Genomic DNA, 24,573 nt, shown 5'->3' with positions numbered 1-24,573 from the left:
ACTTGAATATTTTAAGAATGATGTCTTCGTTTTCTGTTGACAATATCTTAAAACACATAAAAGAACCTGCTACTCCCATCTTAGAAATAATGCTGAAAACAGAAAAAGATGTTGCTGCTGCTGCTGAATACCAGTACAATACTATCCACTTAAATAAATGGACAAATATAGAAAACACCTAGCTATTCTGGACTGAAGTACAAGAATACAAAGATGCATCTGGAATGAATCCATTTAAAGAAATTGCTCAGTGTGCAATAAATTTATTAATGCTGCCAAATTCTAATTCGGAAATTGAACGAATTTTTAGTTCCATGAATGTAGTTAAAACTAAATTAAGAAACAAGATGGAATTTCCAATGCTGACAGCTATTTTATCAGTCAAGTATGGCCTCAAGCGTAACAAGTGCTGTGCTGTACAGACTATCATTTACCAGCATCAACACTGAGTAATATTGGAACGATGGCCACATATAATAAAGCTGAAAATCTAAGTGGAAACGTGGGTGAATTAAGCGCAGAAGACAATATGGAAGATATATTTAACCACTTATACGCAAGTATCACTTCAACTTGAATACAGTAAGTAACTTAAAAGTATCAGCTACTGCTTTTAACATTTTAGCTTCAAATTTTTATTTAAAACTCCTTTTTAGCTCTTTGTTTTAAGATTTAGCTGTTTTTAGTAATTTTCATTTGGCAACACTAATGGCAATGTTGTAGCCAATGAAGTTTTAACTGAGGCTCGGCATTGCCGTTACCCTGGGACGTTGATTTTCGCTCTCTTAGGTTTCATCCGAAATTTTGCTCCCGGTGAAGGGGAGGCTTGGATTTCGGGGGGAGGGTCTGCCCTGAGAGAGCATATTGAGTCTCCGGTGAGGGGCTGTGTCGGTGGATACTTTTCCCTGGAATATGAGCGGTTCTGCTCGGTGGTGGGGGAGCCCTTCACTGAGTGGAGCCAACGCTGATTTGGACGGTCTTTCGGCCACTATGCAGTGGTCTAGGGATCGTCCTAATAATTTTTAGAGATGGCTTTACTTATTCAGTAGCCAATGAAGTTTTAACTGAGGCTCGGCTATTGCTGTTACCCAGCCATGACTAGAGCTTATAGTTCAATAACACCCCACCCACACTGATTTTCTTCAGTCAGTTACAATTAGTTTCGATTAATTACATAAGACTCAGTCCATTCCCCTCCTCAAAAACAGAACCCTCTACCCCGTGGTGGTCGGGAAAAGAATAGCCCCACTATAGCCTATGCATGTCGTACGAGGCGACTAAAATGAGTACCCATAGAGGGTAATGGATGACAATGCTCTAGCCCATGAAGTTTTAACAGAGGCTCGGCTATTGCCGTTACCCAGCCATGACCAGAGCGTAGAGCTAAATAATACCCCATCCACACATTTTCTTCAATCAGATGAAGAGTCAAGGACTCAGTCCATCTATTCCCCCCCCCCCGAAAAAAAATGCAAAAAAAAGAAAGTTATTGTTTAAGGAATGAGTTTCTGTTTCGAAAGTTCAAACAATGGTTCTTGTTACAATTCTTATTTATTTGTGAATTTTATTTCTTATTTTGAAGTTGCAAACTGCTGTTTTCCTCATACTAGAAATTTGCTTTAGTGTTGTAAACCTGCAAGGACCTGATGTATTTATCAATGCTCTGTGTTTAAAAATCCAGAAGCTAATATATTGTATTTGAAATTTGAAACGCAGTGTGAAGCGTAGCAAAAGAAAGAAATAATGAAACAGATAGCACATTTCCATGGCTACAATGGAAAGGTTTTTAATGTTCCTGTTAGCTAGAAAATAATTTAGAAGGAAATATTATTTTAAGCAAAGCGCAACAGTCTTAAATAATTCCGATGATAATTAAAGGGGAAAATGTAGTCTGATAGATGTCAACCGTCAGAAAACGCGTAATATTAAATATTATGTTGGGCTGTCTCTAACGCAATTCGCTAGTCCATATCACAATACGATGATTACAAAGATTGCAAAAAAAAAGATCATGTCAATAATGAATTCAAAAGAGATCTATCACAGTACCTCGAGGCTCTACTATAGTAATTATTGTAATATATTCATAATTAAAGTTAAGGAAGAGAATGAAAAATTCTAAATTGCAAGCAAGACCTTTAATTGTGAAATAATTACAAAAAGTGGAGTTGTGAAAGTGTCTAGAAAAATAATGTAATGACTAAAATAACAGAAACGCTGATTATTGGGATTTATACCCAAGAGAAATAGCTTATTAGAATGGCAATGGAAAGAACTTCAGAGAAAATTATGAACACAAAGAAATCTTAAATCAGTGGTAATACATTCACTATCAGCTTCCATGTAAGAAATATTCCAATTTTCTTGTGAGGAATGGATTTTATTTCTCTTTACCCCATGAATAACATCGTCACAGTTATAAAGCTATAGCACATTCAGTACGGTGTGAGAACTAAGGGTTTTAAAATCGAGTCTTTTATTCTAGAGACCAAACAGATATTTGTTTTCACAATTAAGACTACCATTATCACATCGGCCCTCATTGTAACATCAGGATTTGAATAGGCTGGAAAATGATGATGCTGTCTACTCTCGGTCAACCAATTTGACAGATATTTAGAAATGATTATAATCACCTAAAACGAAGGATTTTTCAGAGCAAACTCTACTTTTTTAAGTGATTATAATCATATACAAAAATAAGTTATTTAAAAAAAAATCAAGGTGTTGTTGGGAATGTTCATCATTTGTGAGAAAATTATTTGGAAACATATATTTTTCAGAATTCATGGGCATCAACCTCTTCCCACACCCGTTCATCTATCTGTCCATTTATCTTTTGTGGTATGACCATAATTAGACTCCTTGGTTCTAGTTAGTTATTACACTGCTGTTAATATTGCCTCTTTGAGTATGCAACAGTTCTTACTCTTGCTAGAAGTAATTTTCATTAACCGGAAATGAAGTGATAAATATTTTTATAAATAAAAAAGTGAAACTTTTTCTCAAAAATCTCTTTCTCATCTTCAGTAATTAAAGAGAACAGTGTTCCAAAACCCATTAATCACATAATCATCCGAGAGATGTTTGACAATAGTAAGACGCTCCCGCAGGAGATATTGATCTTTTCGTGGAGAGAATGGCAGAGCTTGTTTGGGATTCACTTGTAGTCTCAATTTGGAGAACCATTTCTCTAAGTTTAGTTGTTCAACAAAGATTTTCCAGTGGGCTATTTTAAACTAAATATAAACTAAAATATATTTTAATGGGTTTTCTTATAATCTATGTGAAAATCCTGGAGAGGGGAAATAAATATCCTCGATAAAGCAAACATGCTGAATACAACCTCTATCGGTGGGGTAAGTTCTTTCCTTTTTTTGATATCTTTGATCGTTTCCTGCTCTTTCCTCGACTGTGCAAATAAAGTCCTAGGAAAAGCAATTCAGACTGTTGTGATAGTTGCAGAACATCTCCGTTTCATATCAAGGATTTAGTGATTTGCTACTACAAACTGCTTTACTATATAAGATTACTATTTTAATTTAAGAGCCTCCTTAGCTCAGTTGTTATAGGTGGGGCTCTTTGGTTGGAAAGACATGATTTCGAATCTCGCCAAGGAAGCAAAGAACCTTTATCAAGGTTTTTCAACACTGAGAGGTAACTTTGCTAGTCTCATACAGGTTTTTCTCCCGAAAACTCTGGTTTTTCGTCAATCAAAACAAACAAAGTGTACATACATTTCCACAGACATAAATATGAGTTCTTACTGTTAGGCATGGAAGGCAACGGGAAGCTACCTTCTTACGTCAATGGTATTCCGTCGTAAAGTAGCATTGCTACCCACGGAACCATTACATTGAGGAGAGAAAAAAAAATTAATAAATTAGCTTATAATTAATTCATTACGCCCATTTGTATCTGGGCTGTAGAGGAGAGAAGGGTAAAGAAGCACTCTACGATCTTTGATGTCTGACTTGAGTCAGATTCTTCCTTCATTTTGAAGTCTTGTTTCGACAACACTATTCTATCAATCTAGTAGTCACGCATGCGCTGTGTAAACATATTTTGAAACCATCCAGCATCACGTAAACAGATCACGATCTCTATATGCACAAGGGGGGCTCAGTGTTCAGTTGTACAGTTACAAATTGAGCTGTTAACTCCGGAACGCAAAATTTCGAGTCCACTAGTAGATATTGCGATAACGAAACAATTATAAATAAAAGGTCACATTTTAGCAGTAGGGAGTTATTTGGAAGATTAATATAGGATTATAAAAATTAAGTGGATATTAAATCCAATAGCGGAGGAAGTGGGTCTTTGGACCCACTCCTTCGGCTGGCCCACCCCGGAGTATATCGTATTTATTGCACCTGTAATATACCATATATAGGGGAAACAGGACACACAATTCCTATCAGACAAAAGGAACATAAACGACACATAAATATAATATTATGGTGAAGCTGGCCTTTCTGATCATGCCCTGAACACCTTACATAGAATTGACTGGAAAAGCACTAATTATCTACATCACACCAAAACATGGTATAAACGCAAATTTAAGGAAGCTGTGAGATTCTTATCAACCACCCCAATCTGAACAATAATGATGTTTTTAAAATCCTAAGCATACCGAAAGCACATCTTCTACCCAGGGAACCTTTCTATCTAAGAGTTAACTATGAACAGGACTGTAGATAATCCAGGATCCTAAATCTAAAATAACAATTGTAATGCTAATAAATAGGACATCATTGTTACTGAAAGAAGACTATCTATAAGAAAGAATGTTTTTCTCATGTTATCTTAAACAGAATTTAGCTTTGATGTAGTTTCTAAATAATTAATTAATTTTTAATTTTATCTGTATTTTTTATACTCCGACCTTCATATGAAGGTCGAAACGTCGGGAATTTAAATAGTTATTTATAACACCGTTGTAAAGTCCATAATTTCTAAAATGAAAATAAATCCAACATAATTTCAGAGCCGAATACTGAAATTATAAACGTTTTTTATTGAAACTATAAAAGTTTCGTATTTGAAAGTTGACCAGAGAGCTTGCTGTAATACACTTGGAAAAACTTGCTGTAATACACTTGCCATCATACTACGAGTTTTCCTAGCTGAACCTAATAGCAAGCACGCACGCCGAAGCGCCCGTATTTTGCCTACTATTGGTCCATTTTAATAAGGTTTCACAGCTGTTTCAACCTCACTGGTTTTCGTCAGAGAACGTGGTTCAAGTGCGGAACTGACTCTCCAAAAACTCGTGCAATCCCCCAACAATGAGCGACCCGAAGGATAATTTAACTCAGCGGTAGTTCCACTCAGTAACAGGCTCACCCCGTCACCAAGAGGGAATTTCTCAACTTTGGCTCTACCCGGTGGCAGGCTCACCCCACCGCCGAGAAGAACCGCTCATGTCTCATCTGAGGGGTAACAGCAACAGCTGCGCCTCAGTTAAACTTCACTGGCTTCAGCATTGTCATCCATTATCCTAGGCAGAAACCTAGAGAGCAAAAACTCTGTACTAAGGAACTCGAAGCGTCGGAGAGGTGTATTTTCCGTAAGTGCACTCTCGGTCGGTGCGTAAAGTATTTACTAAAATAAAGAGCCAAAGGGCTCTGCAAGCATAATAATATAAATTAAATTTCAAATACGAATCTTTTATAGCTTCAATGCAAAACTTTATAATTTCTGTATTCAGCTCTGAAATTATGTTGGATTTAATATCCACTTAATTTATATAATTTTGCATCGCCGAATTAAAGCCTTTTGGTTCTTTATTTTAGTAAATACTTCACGCACCGACCGCAAATTCGCTTACGGATAATACACCTCTACGACGCTTCGAGTTCATTAGTACAGAGGGTATGACAATAGGAGGGGAAGAAAACAAAAGTCCTTTTTAGGACTTCCAGGGTAACGAATGGCAATGCTGTAGCCAATGAAGTTTTAACTGAGGCTCGGCTATTGCCGTTCCCCAGCCATGACTAGAGCTTTTTAGCTCAATAACACTCCATCCACACAGATTTTCTTCATTCAGATGACGGGATAAAGAGTCAAGGACTCAGTCCATCGCCCAGTTCTTTTAAGAACTTCATTAGTACAGAGAGTTTTTGCTGTTTATTTATTTATATATATCTATCTATCTATACCACCTTGCTAGCAGAATGCAAAGAAGATTTGGAGGAACTTATTATGAAAGTCAAAGAAGAAAGTGCTAAATAAATATGGTCTTAAATTTAACCTCAAAAAGACAAACGTTATGGCAACATGTGACGTTTATGATTTTGAAGTAGATGGGGAGAAAATGGAAGCAGTTAACAATTTTGTGCTCCTAGGATCCCGAATTGAAAAAAGATGGATATTGTACTGAAGAAGTTAGAAGAAGATTATTACTCGGAAAGAAAACGACAATTTTAAGCACGATCTTTAAAGATAAAGATATTAGGCTCGCAACAAAAATCAGAATCGTGAAAGCAATGGTATTCCCTGTGGTACTGTATGGATGTGAAATGTGGACCCTGAGAAAGAGTGGAAGAAGGAAGATAGCTGTATTTGAATTATTGGTTTGGAGACGCTAACTTAGAATACCATGGACTGCAAAGCAAACCAATAGATCAGTGATAGACAGAATAAAGCCAGATTGCTCGCTCGAGGCTATGATCATCAAGCAAAAATTGTCATACTTCGGACATATTATGCGAGCAAATGACAGTCTGCAGAATGTGATGATGATGCTTGCTAAAGTTGATGGAAGCAGGAGAAGAGGAAGACCAGAATTAGATGGGTGGATGGAGTTAAAGAAGCAACTGTAATGCGCTGCTTGGAAATTCTGAAAGATATGGCCAGGGACAGATCTGAATGGAGAATGTATGTTCGTAGAATCACCAGGAGTCGAAAACGACTCGATGGAACATAACAACAACAAGGTTTCTACTTAGGGTAATGGATGGAAATGATGAAGCCAGTGAAGTTTAACTGAGGGTCTGCTTTTGCTGTTATCCTTGGAGGGGGGGGGGGAATGGATGGCAATGCTGTAGCCCATGAAGCTAACTGAGGCTCGGCTATTGCTGTTACCCCTCAGACGAGACATGAGCGGTTCTTCTCGGCGGTGGAGTGAGCCTACCACCGGGTAGAGCCAAAGCTTAGAAATTCCTCTCGATGACGGGGTGAGTCTGTTACTGAGTGGAACCCAGAATCTACTTATTGACAAGCAAAAGTTGTCACTTGGTCATGTGATACCAGGTTGATAAAAAAGCGAACAATCAGATCTGCTAGAAAGTTATCATTACATTAATATCACGCTTTATGAGTCTGTTATGAGTCAGTGTAGGTTGTGCATGTCGTACAACCTGCACTGACCTTTATTATGATTATGTCCTTGAACGTGTATTACAATCAGTTGTGCATCCTGGAAACACGATGGTCATATTTCCTATACGATATAAATATATAAACGTATCACTTGGGTGAAGGTGTGTTGTAATTTCGTTAGTAACTTGAACATTTTTTGGGGGGGGGGGTATTGTATAATGAAATTTTCCTTCTTCTATTCCAACTGCATATTGTTGCACGATAAGATTAACATACCATACAGAATAGCTGACTTAAAAAAAGCAAATATATAGTATAGTTCAACTCATTTAGTTTTAAAACAAAACTTTAAAAAACTCTTCATTATATTATATTATATTATTGAATAATATTTCTTAAATAATTCAGATATATGAATCAGCAAAAAAAGTGTATCAGATATAAGTTTCATTTAATAAAAATGAGTCTAAAATTTCGTTTGTTAGTAATTCAACAGTATATATAATTCCCACCTATGAAAATTTGTAAACATATGTATAGTACATTAGTAACGAGAGTGGGCTAAGATTTTTACTTTAATAATTTTTATTAATTCCGCTAGAGACCAAACACGGTACTTTTTTTGAATCCAGTTTGTGTCTGCAATAAGCGGGGTGGTTGTGGTCCACAGCAAACGATGAAATTCATCCCTCCCCCCGAAGGCAATCATAAACATTCATTCAGTCATTCGAAGCTGCGGTCTGTTGATTGAAGAGCGGCACGTTAGCCACTTGGCCAATGAACCCAGCAACATAAGTGTGCAAGCGTAAATATGAGGTGCATAAATTTATGTAGTTGCATTTTATCAGTCAATTAGACGTGTCTTTTATTAAGTAAATATATGTACACACGCGATATATATATATATATATATATATATATATATATATATATATATATATCGCGTGTTAATGTGCAAATAATGTGCAGCAATAAAAATACAACGTGCCAAAAATCATCCCCAAATATGCATCTTTTTCTCCACTTTTCGATAAAATTCACACAATTAAGAAGCTAATCTGCAATCTTAATTGTCCATCTGGGAATATTAAATTTTTCAAATACGACTTTTCGAAACGCATTAAACGCTAAAGAAAAAGAAAGTATAAAAGAAAACCAACAAACTGTCTTGAATTAAAAGCCTATCATTGCCCCTCCTTTGTAGTGTCACTTCATATCACAGTCTCTTAAATAATTTCGTGTGCTAAAAGCTTTCTCTTTTATACCCATGTTCGGAATAAATCACTGAAATTTCTTCTAATAGTCTTCTTTTCAGATTCCACTCCCACTTTCAACCAGTTCGAAGAAAACTTGCATATTTTCTGACTTGTTATAAGACATTTAGCGAAGGGGTGAATGGCATTTTCTTTAAGGGTAGATGTACTCCGTAGATTTTTTTTCTTCTTGTTTTCCCTCTTTTTTGTTTGCTTAAATTACATCATTTAAATACTCTCTATAGAAATCCTTGAACGCTCTGTTTTCTTTCTAACATCTGTCCTTGATTACTAAGAAAATCAATAGATCTCCGTAACGATAATGTTTCCCCAGGCATTGTGAATCTGATGTGTAGCAACGAGTTTTTTTTTTTTTGCGTTTTTTATCTTTCCTCTCGCTGCATATTTTCTTTCAAGAGAATAAAGTTGCGGGGGAGGATAAAAAAAGACTTTACGTATGAGCGTTTGTCACGCTCTTCGAGATTTTAAAATCTTGCGTGAGGTCCTCAAAGTGTATTTTGTCATGTTTTCTAATGTTAATTGTGAACAAATGTTTAAGGGTGTATTGAATAAACTTATTCTGTGTGGATTATTGTGCTTCTTATGATGTATTCTTAATGTTTACGCTACTTAAAATAGAGTAATCTTATTTAGACGACTTATTTGAGAAATGAAATGAAAGCGCCCTCTAGTAGTAATGCGTCGAATTATCGTCTCTAATGTTTATCCATAAGTAAAGAATAAAGGGCATTTTTATTGAAAACAAAATCTATTTTATAAGGTTTTTTTTATTTAAAAAAACCCTTCAGCTTGATAATGTTACTAGTCAAAGAAATATTCACAAATGACTTCAAATGCAAATATTTTATGCACGGCAATCTAATACTGTTTTCGCTAATAAATCGAAGTTCAGAAAAGTGATATGATGGTTATACTTATTTCGTAAGTTGCTGGGTATGTATTCAACGTATGGTACTAATGAGATTTTTGGGAATCGGTATGTACTGCCCGGATGGCTCAGTCGGTAGAGCATTAGGCTTTTAACCTAAGGGTCCAGGGTTCAAATCCCTGTTCGGGCGCGGTTTTTTTTTTTTCTGCTACGGTACTCTAGAACAGCCTCTCTTTCTTCATGTTTACCAAAGAATACAAATTACAGGTCTTGAAATCTAACGCGAACGAGTTCATCCTTTCTCAAATCTATATCCATTCACACTAACGTACTATAGGTTGACCAATCAACCCTTCGTGTATGGATCCAACATAAAAAAGTGTTATCAGTTGGCTTCCATGTTCTCTGAAGAGAAGTAAAACGATGTAATATCTTCCTCGAAAACCTAAAAAAGCACCAATAAAAAGGGAAAAACAGGAGGTCCCCAATCAGGAGTGTTTCTTTTAAAAACAAAAGTAACGAATCAATTCTTAATATGGGTATCTTAAGGTCGATTACTGTAACTAACTTTCTTTTTCTTTCTTTATTTCCCCTTCGCGAACGTTAGCTTCTTGTGCTTGATTATGAAATGCTTCTCTCCTACTTAACTTAGTAATGAGTTCCTAAGTATTCGACGCATCCACTAGAAGGAGTTCGATGGTATCTTTTAATGATACGCTAAATAGCTTTCACTTCTTATTTCTAATTTCACTTAAATCTTTTTCCTGCTAATTAACTCCTGGTCATTATTTACAGGAATCTTGTCTTCATATATAAGATCTATCAAAAAAAAAAAAAAAACTGCGATAGTTCTATGCATGAACAAAAGATGGTACTAGGTTAAATTTCGTTTTTTTTTTTTTGTTACAAAGAAATTTTAATAAGATTATTTCGATTAGATTTGAAAATATCCTCATTTATGACCTGTAGAAGAAGGTATCTTTTTTAGTTTAAAATGCTATTTGAATTTCATTCTTTGTTTCACTGCGCCTCTTCTGTCTAGTCATCAACTGTTCTTTTCTCTCTTCAAGTTTCGCATGCTATCCCGTAGAGCCTACACATGCATTGCTGCAACTCTTCTCCAGATACACTTTTGCCTGTCTTACTCTTATCGAATTCTTTCCTTGAAGATTCTGGCTTTCGTATCAGAGTCTTATATCGCCTATCAATTTCGCACACTTCTTTTTTACCATTCTAGAAGTTCGGTTCTTAGTTATCCCTCTGTCATGGCAGGTATTCGTCCTCTCTCTCTCTCTCTCTCTCTCTCTCTCTCTCTCTCTCTCTCTCTCTCTCTCTCTTTATCCCCCATCGATAACTTTATTTTAAAGTACAGACTGGTTTCTTTGCAATCGTGATTATTCAGTACGTTGTGCTGAATTCACTGAGCACCTTAAAATAACCAGGCAGACAGACAGGGATGCAATCTATCTTCAATTTATTCACTTTAGGCATGCTTCTCATTATGTTCGTATTTGGATATACTATTTCAACATGTATTTTTCTAGTTTACTAAAATTGGAGAGATTATTAATAAATAATTATTGTAATTTAACGCGTAAAGTGTCCTGCCTAAGTTGATATTAATTTTTATTAGCACATCTCTAGTGCAGTGAAAAAATTGGTTCAAATCCTAATGAAACTCGAGACATTTATTTATTTATTTTCCAATTGAGAGTCAGTTGGTCGGTTTCATACAGAGGTATAAGAGTTTCCCAAGAAATTAGAACCTTTCGTTCCAAAATAAAGAAAGCACTTGATAGATATTACACACTCTTCTTGACGTCTAACTAATAGTTCTCCAACAGGTTTCTTAATCTGGAGGAATAGAATTCATTTTCATATTCATGTCTGTTTTTCATGCAGTAAAATATTGTCGAAGAAATCTTTTAATTTTATTTGTGCGTGCGTGTGTGTGTGTGTGTGTGTGTGTGTGTGTGTGTGTGTGTGTGTGTGTGTGTGTGTGTGTGTGTGTGTGTGTGTGTGTGTGTGTGTGTGTGTGTGTGTGTGTGTGTGTTTTCTCATATGAATTCCGCCTACGAAAGGGTCGTGGTCTCTCATTGAGCGATAAAAGCCATATAACACTAGAAAACATTAACAAACGTCCAATTCTCTTGTGGATTTGGAAACCACAACCTGGATAAAAGGAGCATTATCCATTCTGCCAACCAGAATGGATAGCGGTACGCCATCGCTCGATATAAAACCCAGAATGTGTCTTAATGACACATACGCCAAACCACAGGAATAGAGATAAATAGATAGATAGAAATATTATTATATTATGCTATGAGTTGTGTTGGTCAACAGGTGTCATATCCCAGTATGCATTTTCTCATGACCCTGCTTCAAAAGCAGGAGTCGCCTCCTAATGGGGTATGGAGAAGCAGAGGTCTTGTTCTCCTGAAAAACTTAAGATTTTCATTTCACAAACCAGGCAATAAGCTGAAGAATACCCGCAGTTAATTGATATAATATGGTAGCCGCATATCCTTAGTTGATTCGGCTACTCAAACTTAAGCTCCTAACGAAGAACATAAAAAATCAAATCTTTAAATATACAAAAAGCAGCATTCATTAAAGGAACATTTGAAAGATATTTCCAATAGACATGACGTTTTCAGAGTTTCTGGTGACGCTCTGAGAAAAGAAGTTACTTTTATCTGAGTAATCTGAAAGAACATGAAACTAAACGGTGCTTAATAAAATGAATACGCTATCGTGCGTAGTTGTGTGGATTGATAAAAAAGCAATAGGTATGTAAAAAGAGCATATTGGTCAAGTTATTAATTTTTTTCATACTTCAAGTAAAAGAATCTGCTAAAGACTTCGTTAAACATAGTTTTCCAACAAACCACCTTTTTCTTTTCTTTTATCAATAATTAATTCCTTTAGTGGTGTTCGACTTCGCCTCATGTCTCTCACGATGTTCACTTCTAAACAACTCGCCAGTAACCCGATCTATCTGAGAAGTCTTCAGATTGCTACTCCCGTGAAAAAGATACCATTGAGTCACATATGGAAGTTAATACAAGAAGGTGCCGATGTAGATCAGCGGTTCCCACACTTTTTTCCCCTTGCAGACATTCGAAGCTCGTCCATCATATCTTCCACGGCATCCTGAGACGTCACTCCCGCATCGTAAGGACGCCAAACTGTCGGCCCGTTATCTGTAAAAATTACTGTTGGCAGTCATTTCTTTTATCCCGCTAAGAAAATTTCCATTTCCAATAGATTCTTTGTCAAATGAAGAAGTTTGTTTTGGTATTTCAGCTTACAATTAACTTTTTCAGTTAATATAAAAAATGGCAAACACCCCCACGTGTGTCCTACTCATCCTTTGTGATACAATAATGTACAAGAATAACATTTACCTAATCTGACCAGGAAATGCCAGACTACATAAGCAATTCGCCTTGTCACCTATTGAAGAGTGACCTTTGAACTCCATGAAGGTCACCTTCCAAACAATAGATACTCTATTACACTCGATCGTAGTCATTCATTTTAGCGTACGTCCTTGCTTATAATTTTTAAATATAGTTCTTCAAATTTCAAGATAGTCGTTGACAAAATTCTCAAATATTTTAATGTAGCGTACTTGGAACAAAATGACTACTGCCTGTAAACAGGCAGACGTAGTTGAATTGTCACTGTAAACGGCAGATGAAATAATAATTAGGATAAATCAATGAGATGTGCACCAGGGAAGTTTTGCTGAAAATTTCACGAGCAGGCCACATCTCCCGTGAGAATGATGCTTATGCGTCTCCAAACTACATCTTCATGTATGGTGCTTCGCGTTTATTAATCACGTGCCCGTGCAATGGAGAATTATTCCCTATGCATCTCTTCGTCAAGCTAATTTTCGTTTGCAATAATATCCTTCCTTATTAAGAATATCAACAGCTCTGAATTAGAAAATGCAGAACATCATCTGATTTATTTTCTGGTTTGAAGCAGAAGCGGATAACATCATTGATAAAAACAATTTAAAATATCAATTTAAAATATTTTGAAGCGTTTCTAGATGAACGGTTTTATTACATACAGTAATTTCTATTGAATAAACAATTGAAAAGTAACCGATGCTGCAAATAAGCCTTGTTTTTAATTGCCAATATATAAGAAAAAATGTTTATCTTTATTAAGTTTAATGTTTATGCGTCAAAATCGTTGTTGCTAAGCGATGGACGTTCATGATTACTTTTCATTGTTAAGACTTGTGCGCATGCTCATTTTTATTGTTGTTTCATTGTTGAATAAAGTTCGTTGTTTAAGTTTACTGTTTTCATTACTGGAGCAAGGTCAGTATTCGGGTTTATTTTTTTCATTGTTGAAGGAATTCTTTGTTTATGTTTACTCTTTTAATTTTTGAGCAATTGGTTTCTTTTTTCATTGTCGGAATAAAATGTTTATTTATCCTTTTCATTTTGTGAAAGTCCGATGTTTGTGCTTACCTATTTCATTGTTGCAGCAAGATCGGTTTTATGTTTACTTTTTTCATTGTTGAGCAATTAGTGTTTGGATTTAATCTTTCCATCGTTGGATCAAGAACGGTGTTTATTTACCGTTTTCATTTGGAGCAAGTTCGTCGTTTATGCTTACTTTTGCATTGTTGTTGCAATTGGTGTTTGAGATTATTGTTTTTCATTGTTGGGGAAAATTGGTGTTTATGTTTACTTTTTTTCATTGTTGAGCAGTAGGTGTTTGGATTTACTTTTTTCCATGGTTACGAAACCAATGTTCTTTCACAGTCTGTATTGTTGTGAAAGCCTGTTGCACATGTGTATTTTTCTTTATTGTTGAAAGATCTCTTGTGTTTACTTCTTTCATTGATGCCAAACTGGCGCTTTGTGTGTTTGTGTGGGTTAACTTTTTATTGTTGCTGAAATATAATTGCAGACGTTAATTTCTCTTTGTTGTGCATGTTAATTTTTGTTGTTGTCAAAAGATCAGTAACACATCTTTGGTTGTTATTAAAAGACTAGTGCCTTTTTTACTTTTCATTGCTGTTAAAGACTTATCTTCGTATTTGAATTTTTACTACAAAAGTAGTGTTTGTGCACGTTTTTACTATTAGTAAAAAAAGTGCTGAAAATACTTGTCGGATGTAAAAATCCGCATATCCTTACATAATAATATTTTCCAATTTTATCTGTTTTACTCTTTCTATTGGAAATTCATCCTATTGTATTTTATTAGCCTAAGACAAGTTGCTTGAATTCAGTCTTTTATTAGACTGACTCAGTATTTTTTACTTTGTTGATGTTTATTATTACTCGAACTCGTGCTCACTCCCTCATAGTTGCGAAAATATTGTTGCTCATTTTCCTTTGTTACTCCTGTGAACATTACCAATTGTTATTTAACGAAAATAAATGCTACACTTTTCCTTTTGTTTCTTTCTTTTTTTTGCATCGTCTTTAATCAACTCATGTATTCAGTCCTTTATTAGTGACTGTTTATGTAACGTAAGACCATAAAAATATATTCAGTTGAAATGTAACTCGCACTATTCGGTTTCTTAATATCGAAAGTGTACAATCAATTCCAACGCCACCTATTAAACATAAGGAACAGAAACCTCTCTGTTTACCTAACCATGCTAACCACTACAATATTTAATGATATTTAGCTATAGTAGCATTTGATTTTAACAATTTAGTCATGGAAGTTTTTTCACTTGGCTATGCTACTAATTATATATTGAGTTTAATCCTTTATCCAAGTGTAATCAAACAAAATTTGTGTCTGAAGTACTTTCAGGACTGGGCCAACTCGTGGTAAAGGTTACCAAGAGTTGCCCCAGTCCTGAAAGTACTTCAGGAGCATACTTTGTTTATATTTGAATAAATCATAAACTTATCTCTAATCCAGAGAATTTTAATAATAGGGTGTGACACCCTTTGGCAACTTGTAGGTAAATATGACTTCTCCATTACTTCCACCTTAGTATCACCACCTCTGGGTCTCGCTCCCACTAATGAGACCTCAATAAAGGTCGAAACCGGTCTGGGTAGTGCTTCCCTTAATGCATAACATTATACATGTCCGCAAGGAGATGTGCTTTGCATTATGGGAGGTACTAAGACAAGGAGTGATGAGAGCTTGGTCCACCTTTACCACGAGTTGCCCCAGTTCTGAAAGTACTTCAGGCGCAAACTTTGCTTGCTTATACTTGGATAAAGGATTAAACCAAATATATAATTAGTGTTTTAGTCATTTCAATATATCTCTGTTAGTTTATGTAATAATGAAAAACGCATTATTTCTCTTTGGTTTTAAGACAGCACGAGTATGTCGATGCTCCTTTTTATACAGCAATAGTTTCCGCTGTAAAAAAATTGCTAAAATACTAACTTTCATTTCCATTTATGAAGTACAAACGTTAGGATTATTCTTTGTCAATAATACTAATTCAGTTTGTTTAGAAGGCGTGAAACAGATGCATGAATTCTATATTTATAACCATTATGCGTGCATAATTATAAAATAAATCAGTTAACGCAGTTTATTCTCTAAACAGTGTAAACAAAGTCGTTTAGCCTTAACTTTTGAAGATTAGTAGGCAGACAGTCACCACCGTTAGTCAATCACAGATAGTTGGCCAAAGGCTATAATTATTTTAATAGACATCCGGAGCGGAGAGTACGAACGCAACTGCCACCGTCTCGTGCTCCTAATTTTTTCCTAAAGTTTTCGAGAGAAAAAGCGACTTGCTCTTTTTAGCGATTTATTACCTCTGGAACTGATCGAAGAAAGGCTTAGAAACAGTTCCTCTAGTCGGCGACGAGAATCGAACTTAGAATAGTTTTTCTTCGGATCACCACGCTTTACGTATATATGCGATATTTATTTCTACGTTTTATATTTATTTCTCCGTGCAGATTTTATTCTCACGTCAGCACTTGTTATCGGTAACCTTCACTTATACCATTTTACTTTCTCACTTGTAGGATTACGAGAGGCAGTTTCTGTATTATGTAAGCAACTGCTTGGACCAAATTTATTTCTTATTGGGAAGAACGCAGGAAAACAAACGATCCTTTTTTAAAAAAAAATAATAATAATAATACAATAAATAAATAAAAAATTGGACTCTTGGAAGCCGTGGTAAATTGGTTACTTAAAAGGCAAATATGGCGTCATGTTAACGAATACTGAAATAATTGTGTTAAGTAGATAAAAGGAATTGAGATGCCGAAGAATGTCATAGGGTCGCACTCTTCACAGATGAGATTTCAATACAGATCCTTCCAGTCGGTTGATGACTTCCAAGATCACTGCATTATTTCCTTAATCCTAAGTAGTATTTTAATTTGTTCAATCGCCTGTACTACATTTCCTTTCTCTCATAGTAACCCCTCTTCCTCTTTTCTAATCCACACTGTGGCAAACTCTCTAATCAGTTCATATAAGCATTGATATTTAAATTTTGTAACATCAATCATCCGATTTATATTATATGGTTAGCTTTCTCCGATGCCAACAGTGCATGAAGCTTCTTTGCAATTATCCCTGCTATTCACATACAGTTTTGCTTCCTCTCCATGTGAATGGAAAACAGCGAACCTCAAATATTCCTAATTTGTCTTGAACAGATATATCAGTACACAAGACACGAACGTAGGTTATAATGTAGGCGTCCTGGGTATTGTTAATTTCATCCGTTTATATCTAAAATCAGCATATTTCAAATATCAATTATCTGTTTCCTTATATTTAGTACCATTGTTGAAATCTACTAGACTATTGTTATCTTACATGATTTATTGATTTCGATGTGAGTTTCAGTTTTCCATAATTCCTTGATGTTATCGTGTTTTGGGGATATTTCTATAACCGAAGCTTTTGCCAAAGAATGCCTTAAGATATGACACCTATGAGACATTCTTACAGCTCCAGTATTTTTACATATTTAATCAGATTAAAATGCAAATATTCTGAAAGTAGTGTATAGGCAATCAAATACGAGACGTTCCTGATAACAGTTTTCAGTCTTTAATAAATTCTCTGTGGAGCTGTAGAGAAATCCACGCTCCGTGCTAGTCAAGTAAATAGCAGGCCTAAGATATTTAAATTATACATGTTCTGCTAACTAATGCATATCTCATGAGTATATTAAAACATCATTATGTGTGAATATGACTTTCATATACAGTTTTGGAAATTTGTAAGCCTTGTGAAAAGTAAACAGAACTGAATTTTCTGTCCAATTAGAGGAGATATCAATTATATAATACAACCCGAATATGATGATCTTTGGATTATATGGCTGTAAAGAAAAATGGTTTCCAAGATTTGCGTATAAATGCAATATTTGGGGGGAAGTGGTTGAGTTTATTAAAAACGAATAAACGAAACATACAGATTTGGTTGATTACAGTGTAGGTTTTCTGTTTGGAAATTGAATATCTGAAGTATGAAAGTCAAATTTTCTGTCAGATTTACATATATTTTTAATGTAATCTTTTACCATTAAAATAGATGCTGATTAGATGCAAAAGGAAAAACTGCATATCATGAGGGAATAGTCAAGAAATTCTTTTTATTAGTAACATAAAAAAGATAATTAATTAATCATTATTTAACATGATATAACTTAAAAATATTATTTAAACACATTTTTTTCATTATACACCATTAAGAATAAACAATAATATGGAATGAGGAGATCTTCAGCAGGTGAAGTGTTCTTAGGAGGATGGGTGGTCAATCGACCGTGAGATGCGGTGATTGGTTCATTAATGCCCTTGGGGGTGATGGATAGCAACGCAAAGCTGTACCAATGAAGTTTAACTGAGGTTCGGCTGTTGCTCTTACCCACTTGGGCGATGAGTTTTTGAGTTCGCTCTCTTAAGGTTTTTGCCTTAAGGGAGCACTTTGAGTCTCCGGGGAGGGTGTTCTCCGGCACGGCCCGCTGAGGGGCTTTGTCGGTGAATTATTTTCCTCGGAATTTGAGCGGTTCTGCTCGGTAATCGAGTTTCACTGAGTAGAACCAACGCTGAGATTTGGACGGTCTTTCGCCCACGAATGAGTGGCCTAGAGATCGTCCGATATTTTTGAGATATCACCTTTACTTACACATTACGGTGATTGGTTCATTAATGCCTTTGGGGGTAACGGATGGCAACAATCAAATGCTGTACCAATGAAGTTTAACTGAGGTTCAGCTGTTGCTGTTACCCCTTGGGCGATGAGTTTTTGAGTTCGCTCTCTTAAGGTTTTTGCTTTAAGGGAGCACTTTGAGTCTCCGGGGAAGGTGTTCTCCGGCACGGCCCGCTGAGGGGCTTTGTCGGTGAATTATTTTCCTCGGAATTTGAGCGGTTCTGCTCAGTGGTCGGGGAGCCTGTCACTGAGTGGAACCAACGCTGAGATTAGGACGGTCTTTCGCCCACTATGGAGTGGCCTAGAGATCGTCCGTATTTTTGAGATTTCACCTTTACTTACATAGTCGGTGATTGGTTCATTAATGCCCTTGGGGGTAATGGATGGCAACAATGCAATGCTGAACCAAAACCAATGAAGTTTAACTGAGGATTGGCTGTTGCTGTCACCCCCTTGGGCGATGAGTTTTTGAGTTCGCTCTCTTGAGGTTTTTGCCTTAAGGGAGCAATTTGAGTCTCCGGGGAGGGTGTTCTCCGGCACGGCCCGCTGAGGGGCTTTGTCGGTGAATTATTTTCCTCGGAATTTGAGCGGTTCTGCTCAGTGGTCGGGGAGCCCGTCACTGAGTGGAACCAACGCTGAGATTAGGACGGTCTTTCGCCCACTATGGAGTGGCCTAGAGATCGTCCGTATTTTTGAGATTTCACCTTTACTTACATAGTCGGTGATTGGTTCATTAATGCCCTTGGGGGTAACGGATGGCAACAATGCAATGCTGTACCAATGAAGTTTAACTGAGGTTCGGCTGTTGCTGTTACCCCCTTGGGCGATGAGTTTTTGAGTTCGCTCTCTTGAGGTTTTTGCCTTAAGGGAGCAATTTGAGTCTCCGGGGAAGGTGTTCTCCGGCATGGCCCGCTGAGGGGCTTTGTCGGTGAATTATTTTCCTCGGAATTTGAGCGGTTCTGCTCAGTGGTCGGGGAGCCCGTCACTGAGTGGAACCAACGCTGAGATTAGGACGGTCTTTCGCCCACTATGGAGTGGCCTAGAGATCGTCCGTATTTTTGAGATTTCACCTTTACTTACATAGTCGGTGATTGATTCATTCAATCCAATATCCTTGGAGGGTAATGGATGGCAATGCTGTAACCAATGAAGTTTAACTGAGGTTCGGCTGTTGCTGTTACCCTCCTGCCATGATCAGAGCTTTAATAGCTCAATAACACCTTATCCCTACACTGTCCGCTACAGATAACGGGGAAGATGAAAAGCATTCTTGCCTCGCCCCTTTAAGCCAGTCCTTATAAGGACTATAAGGAAGTGTTCTTAGGATGTTGAAAATACCCTTGGAGGCTAATGGATAGCAATGTTGTAGCCAATGAAGTTTAACTTAGGTTCGGCTGTTGCTGCTAACCCCTGGGGCGCAGTGATTCGAGAGTTTGAGTTCGCTCTCTAAGGTTTTTGCCTTAAGGGAGCAATTGAGTCTCCGAGGAAAGTGTTCTCCGGCACTGCCTGCTGAAGGGCTTTGTCGGTGAATGCTTTGCTTCGGAATATGAGCGGTTCTGCTCGGTGGTGGCGTGTGGGTGGAAGGCCAACGCTGAGATGGACGGTCTTTCGCCCACGAATGAGTGGCCTAGGGATCGTCCGAATTTTTAGAGACGGCTTTACCTTTACATATGGCAATGCTGTACCAATGAAGTTTTAACTGAGGCTCGGCTATTGCCGTTACCCAGTCATGACTAGAGCATTTAGCTCAATAACACACCATCCACACAGATTTTCTTCATTCAGATGACGAGATAAAGAGTCAAGGACTCAGTCCATCTCCCAGTTTTTTTAAGAACTAGTGTTCTTGGATATCGTTAATTTAATTTTATTATGAATATTATCATTTAAAGAAATTTTACGTGTCTTGGTCGTTTCCAGTCGATGTTTTTTTTTCCAGTCATTTATAACTTTCTCTTGAAAGGACAACATAATAATAAAACTGTTTTATTATATGTTGAGAGACGATATTTTTGCTGCCTACTTATGCCGACCGCTCTTCGTTGGATATAATGCGATGTTATGCATTTATTTTTCATTTACCGCACTTATCTACTGAACTCACTTACGTAGCTAAATATATGAAATCTTTTGCTTTGCTTTACCCATAAATTAGCGCTGATTTGTCACTAAAGAAATTTCCCCACTCTTTTATTTGTTTTATTGAAACCTTCATCTCAGTCGGCATTAACCAAGCCCTTTCGTTGGAAAGAGTGCTGCTAAATCCCTCCTGTAATTGCTGCATTCATACCTTTATAAAATATTCTTATGCTTAATTGCATATAGTTTACATTTAGCTAAATTCTAAACACTGTTACTGTAATAAAAGCGTTATTCGTATTGAAAGTGAACACAACGCAATCATTTGCTATTGTAGTCCTCGCGAAGAAGCACATATAAAAGGTGCTTCTATATGTGCGTCTTCGATATGTTGTGTTATTGACTCAATACTAAACATTTTTAATCCATTTTAACTTGTCTGTTTAGTGTTCATTTAGAGATTTTATTTTATTTTCTCGTTTTGTGTTTAACAGTGATTAAGATTAAAATGAACTGTACATGGATCTTTAATCGACCATTGATTTATAAACATCTAATACCAACAAGTTTCGCCAAATGGGCTGTTCGGCTTCTTCAGGGCTTATAACGGCAAGAGAAAACTCAGAGTGGCTAGTACAGAGAAAATGGAGTAACACTATCGTATAAATTAAGATTAAGATTGTCCAGATGAGATTTGCTATTGGTCGAATTTTCTTGTTGGTAAACAACACCCAACCATTTTTACTGTAAAAACTTACAAAATACTTTAAAATATTATAATAGGCACTCATCAAAATACGGTAAAAGAGCAGCCTCAAGTATAATTAAAAATTAAATTGTCTCATTAATTTTTATGCGCTGTGGATTGAACATCGAGAGGTTGTTCAACGGTGACTATCGATATATCTGTAGAAAATCAAGGAGTAAAAACCAAACATATTTGTGGAATAATTGAGAGAAACGAAAAGCCAGTGAATAGTCAATCGAATTAGTTTGTCTTTTGTTCTGTGGCAAACATTTTAGAGCACTCTTAGATGCATCACCTGATAATGTTAATCAGTGGCTGGACATGGTTACTGAGACGTAAAGGAAAGCCTAAGGTAGCAAAATAGAAAGTATAATTTCACTTATATGTACATCCACAACGTACCATGAAGTCATTCAAAACCAAATTTGATGGATCAGGATGGTTAATCCTTATTTCCATAGTCCTCTATGTTTGTATATTGCGTGTGTTCTTCTGACCGGTTAGTCCGTTTTGTGGAATGAAAAACCCGAGTTTCCGAGCGGAAGATCTCTGTCGGTATCGTATGAAAACTGGCTAACTCATTTCCAATTAGAAAGCTGTGATAAAGGTTTTTCACATCTTAAATGGGATTCAAACCCAGATCTTTCCGACCAAGAAGGTAGCGTCTAAACCGCCTGAGCTTACGAAGAGACACTTGCGATATATTTATATCAGGATAGACAGTACTTATTGATATATAAGGAAGAGAAAGCCCATCTTGCCCAGAAATGATTCTGTGTATTATGAAAAGTAAAACAAAAATAAAAATAACTACTTTTATAAAAAATGACACAGAAATCGTTTTTAATTAGTCTTGTTATTAAAGCTCACAGGACTTCACTGAAGAATTGCTTAGGGAAGTCAAAGTTTGTTGTAGAGGTAGTTTGTCGATTCTCGAAGTTTTGTTGATTTGTGTAATGCAAACTGTTATTTAAAAAGGAAGGTGTCGTATTTATTGTCATCAGCAAAACTGTTCATGGCATTGGCAATGGACCAGAAAAGATCGTAAATATACAAAAGGAGTCAAGATTTGAGGATCAGGATCTTCGTCAAATGAATAAAAATTTTGATACTCAGATCTGGCAACTAATGTAAAATACAGCATCAATACATTCATGCAATATATGATCAGAGAGCCGGACAGAGAGAGAGAGATCGCAAAACTCAGAAGCAATCATAAGATGAGAGCTTATCCTTTTGTGGAACACGTGTGAAATGCCTTAAGAGCAACTTGATTTTCTGAAATACTTTTCCATTGTATTTTTCCAAACATGGCGACAGCGGAACGGAGCCAGCTAAATGATCTTGGTAATCGCAGGTAAAGATCCATACCAACGCTTTTGTGTGTGTGTGTGTGTGTGTGTGTGTGTGTGTGTGTGTGTGTGTGTGTGTGTGTGTGTGTGTGTGTGTGTGTGTGTGTGTGTGTGTGTGTGCGCGCGTGCGTGTAGAAGTTGAGTGTTAATAGCTTTCTACGCGACGTTTGAAAGAAAAAAGTTCAAGTAGTAGTTTAATTTATTGGTTCACGATTTAGATATTATAAGAAATAGGTTGAATCTGATCCCATTTTAGAAAAATAGGAGAAAATACCATTAGGACAAAAAGAGTTTTTGATATTTACATTGTGCAATGCATTTCGAGTTTCTTTCTAAATAAAAATCAAATGTACTTTCATAAGGAGGTGGCAGTTTTGTTTTGCTCTCTAAGAAACTCTGCTTATTCATACAATAACTGGAACTTCACACTTAGAAAAACAGAATTACGCAACATTCTCAGCAACAACAACAACAAAAAAACTGATCCCGTGCAATATGGCAAATTAACACTATAAAGCATTAAATCTTAGATATTAATAAATTAAATAAAATTTATACTTTTATTGCCTTCTTAATTAAAAAGTAAACTAAAAGTTGGCCTTTTACTTGTAATCAACTGTTGTGCATGTTTATAAATATCGGATTGCGAACGTATTTATACATTCGCAAATTTCAAGAAAAACCGATTTTCTACGTGTAATACTCTTGTTTTTTTTTTATTTGAGCCATCTCTAAATATCTACCGAAAGGTAGATGACTCCAACCCCCTTCATCTCGATAGCAGTATGGTCGCCAGGTTGCTCATCAGGATACCAGAGCGAATTTGTGTCAATAAAGTAATTTTTAAACGGTGATGATCATCAAGATGCCTTATCTTGCAGAATTCTTGGACAGCCTAAATTAACTGGCTTATCTTTACTTACGTTAAAGTTTCAGTTAATCGGGTTGAAATATCAGTTCGCATTTGCCTAATGAATGGCAAAGCTGACAGTTAAGCAAATGGTCTGAAAGCACCTAAGCCTAAAAGTGATTTAGATAGCATGGAAGTAGAAGAGATTTGAGACCTTCAGATAACACGTTTCTAGTTTTAAAGGAGACAGTTTCTCATACGATTTCTTTCGCTATTATCATGAACATTTCCTAGAACTGAATAGCGAAAAGAAAGTTGACTGTATGATGGCAAGTGGGCTGGACATTCAGTGAAAGCACGCCAACAATAATTCAAAATTTCACTTGTGTCTTCTCGTGTGCTCCTTTAGAAGAGGCTTCTCTGGAGAACTTGAACGTCTTACCGAGGAAATACAAACATCGTTCTGTTCATAAGCTACGTGAAATCGAGGTTTTTCATAGTGACATCGATGATTATATTATATATTTCCACTCACAAAAGATTGTAAACCAATGATACATCAGCAGTAGAATAGTAACATGGGTAGTATAAGGCTGAGATACCACGAACACGGCGAGATTTGAAATCACAGCATGTGGGTTAGAGAGCGGATACGCTAACCACTCAACCAATCAGGCCGATAAACAACGTTGTCGCATTCATCCTTCTCTTAAACACAATCATAAATATTCATGCCTGCGCTGAGATTCGAACCTCCATCATGTTGAGTGGAGAGGGGACCTTCTATTCCTTTGATCATTCAGGCTGGCAGTGGTTGAAATGACCTTTATAACAACCTCGGGAATTTATAAAATTTGGTTACTGTACGAATGTCTGCTATGACTCAAGTGACGCCACACTTAGAACAAATATTTCCGGAAGGCAACCGC

The 24,573-nt window shown here is 36.4% G+C and overlaps 1 protein-coding gene and 1 non-coding gene across 2 annotated transcripts in view; both read left to right on the top strand.

Moving 5' to 3' along the window:
• The window catches only part of LOC150094811 (cell adhesion molecule Dscam1-like), a gene marked incomplete at its 5' end in the record, with an annotated part of 713,296 nt that overhangs the window by 344,555 nt on the left and 344,168 nt on the right, over positions 1-24,573 (top strand). The gene's annotated exons all lie outside the window — the stretch shown is intronic.
• On the top strand, positions 9,586-9,658 carry TRNAK-UUU (transfer RNA lysine (anticodon UUU)). The gene has a single exon. It is a non-coding gene; the product is annotated as a tRNA-Lys (tRNA).

The sequence above is a fragment of the Typopeltis vanoorti genome, chromosome 21 (genome assembly GCF_054136105.1).
Source record: "Typopeltis vanoorti isolate ZY-2024b chromosome 21, IOZ_Tvanoo_1.0, whole genome shotgun sequence".
NCBI classification, from domain to species: domain Eukaryota; kingdom Metazoa; phylum Arthropoda; class Arachnida; order Uropygi; family Thelyphonidae; genus Typopeltis; species Typopeltis vanoorti.
This window is presented reverse-complemented; position numbering and strand designations above follow the sequence as displayed.